The sequence below is a fragment of the Rutidosis leptorrhynchoides genome, chromosome 10, assembly GCF_046630445.1.
Source record: "Rutidosis leptorrhynchoides isolate AG116_Rl617_1_P2 chromosome 10, CSIRO_AGI_Rlap_v1, whole genome shotgun sequence".
Lineage (NCBI taxonomy): Eukaryota > Viridiplantae > Streptophyta > Magnoliopsida > Asterales > Asteraceae > Rutidosis > Rutidosis leptorrhynchoides.
In genome coordinates, this window is record NC_092342.1 from 47669053 (window position 1) to 47671574 (window position 2522).

Consider the following 2522-nt stretch of genomic DNA (forward strand, 5'->3'; position numbering starts at 1 on the left):
AACCTTGATTATTTTGGTATTGTTTATAACCTTGGTTTTGTTGATATCTTTGATTGTAGTTTTGATTACTTTGGTTGTTGTAAGATTGTTGGTTTTATGTTTGGTAGTTGTTGCTCCGGTTTTGGTTGTAGTTTTGGTTGTAACTTTGGTTTCGGTTTTTGTTTTGGAATCTGGGTGGTGGATTGGTTTGGGTGTTGAAAGCGACTTGTTTTTAGTTTTGTTGGAAGTAACCTTGGTTGCCTTGGTAGGAGTTTTTGTGACTTGATGAACCACCTCTTTGATAGTGTTGGTTACCCACATAGTTAACATGTGCAACCGAGTTCATTGGAATGTTGTCCAAATCGAGTTGATTGCTTGATTTGGGGACAATTCTTTGTAAGGTGAGGTCCATCGCATCTCTCGCATCCAACTTGCATAGCAACAAGGGATTGTTGTATCTTCTTCAACTCTTTACCATATGATTGAAATTGATTGTTTAAGATTGCAAGTGTAACTTGATCGTCTTCACTTTCAACTTGAGAAATATTCTTTCTTAGGTAATCCTTAGGTGAAGGATTCCATTCATAGATACGGATTGAAATATCTTCTAGTAAAATCTCGGCATCATTTGGTTACTTGTACATGAATACACCTCCCGTGGAGGAATCTAGAATTTGCCTTGTCATATCATTTGTACCCCGATAATAAATATTGATATACTCTCTCTTTGATAAACCGTGTGGTGGACATGCCCTTAACATCTTTTTGAAACGAATCCAAGCGTCATATAATGATTCATCACCCCGTTGAGCAAAAGCATTGATCTCCATTTTAAGTCTCTCCGCCTTCGATGGTGGAAAGAAATGATTGATGTAAGCATCACTTAATTGTTGAAAAGTGCGAATGGTATCGGAAGGTAAATCTCTTAACCAAATCTTTGCATCAGCTTGAAGAGGAAAGGGGAATGCCCTTAACTTGTATGCATCCTCACTAACATCCTTATGCTTGTAAAGATCACAAATATCGTTGAACGATTGAAGATGCTTGAAAGGATTATCTTGCATTAAACCATGAAATTGAACATCTTTTAGCATGGTGAAGAAATTTCCTTCGACTTTCCAATGTTCAGCCCCGATGGGTGGTTTAGTAATAGTCAGTGGCACCACCGTAGGTACAATCAACCGTGCATTCCACATAGGCGTATCATTTGGGTCTATATTTGGTTCTTGATTTACGGGTGGTGGTGGGATATTGGGAATACCGCCACCAAATGGATTATCTTCGGGTTGAAGTGGTTGTCCGTTGCCATCCATCTCTTCAACACAAAAAGGTAATACGTCAAAAATTTTCTTTAAAACCCTTTCTTCTCGTCTCCTATAAACCCCTTTTACTTGTCTCTCAGGATCGGAATACGGATGTTCAAACTCTTGATCCTTTTAGGATCTCCTTTTCATATACCATGGTACCTACCTTTGATCACAATCACAAACAAAACACGGGTTTTCTAAACACAATAAAATATAAAAACAAGAAAAATAACTTTTATGAGGATAAATCCTTATAAAAGGATCTAACAATTAAAAGCTTGACTCAAAAATTCAACTAGCTAGCAGCTCCCCGGAAGCGGCGCCAAAATGTTTTGATGTGCTTGTCATATATTGCTTTCTTATAAATTTATAATTGAATTAAACGTAGACTCGACTAAGGTGACAAGCTTCTAGAAATAATAATTCGGTCCTTGTATTAGTAAGTTTTCTGTTTAAGATTCGTCACAAGAGAGCGATAATTGCCAATCGGATTAATGAAAACTAATAATTTTCCTAAGTTTGTTTAGTTGGGGGGTTTTGTGAGATGTTTTGAAAGACACTAGTAATATTAGCAAGTAAATAGAAATGATTAACAAATAACAATATTAAAATCATGCACACTTGACTATTCTACTTGAAGCATTCAGATTGTTGTTTTATCTAGATGAAGACCAAATTGTGTTCAAACAACGTGTTCTAGTATCCCTACCAAAACTATAATGATCAAATCAATATTCGCGAATTTCCATAAGCTTACATCAATAAGATCTATTTGAATCATGAGAGTGCCATTATTACTTAACTTGGATTAAAGTCCCCTAAAATCCTTTGGTAATCGAAATCCCTTAAGAAAACCAAACTTCACTATTTTGACTAAGGACCAATTAAAAACCAATCCAAACCAAGAACCCAATCCCTTGAAATCCCTAATTTGATTGTCTAGATCACCTAAGTGTTGAAGTACAGGTTTATTCACTAATCAAATTCCTAAGAAAAGCTTGGAAACTCATATAATCAAAGTAAAGTCCAAAACAAAGATAGCAAAGGTTCTTTAGCCAATTCCAATAGCATAACTCAGTCAACAGCTCATAAATTCATTCAAAATACAATCATAAAGATAATTAATGAACAGTCCTTAGCTTACAAGCTTCGTAATCAAGTGTACATATGATATTCTAGCCAAGCATGGCTAGAACTAATACAATGATCAAAGTAAATGAAGAGTTAAACATCATT

General features: G+C 35.4%; 1 non-coding gene across 1 annotated transcript; it reads left to right on the top strand.

Moving 5' to 3' along the window:
• Positions 1-711: 711 nt before the first annotated feature.
• On the top strand, positions 712-818 carry LOC139873973 (small nucleolar RNA R71). Its single transcript, XR_011767681.1, has one exon. It is a non-coding gene; the product is annotated as a small nucleolar RNA R71 (small nucleolar RNA).
• The last annotated feature ends 1704 nt before the right edge of the window (positions 819-2522 follow it).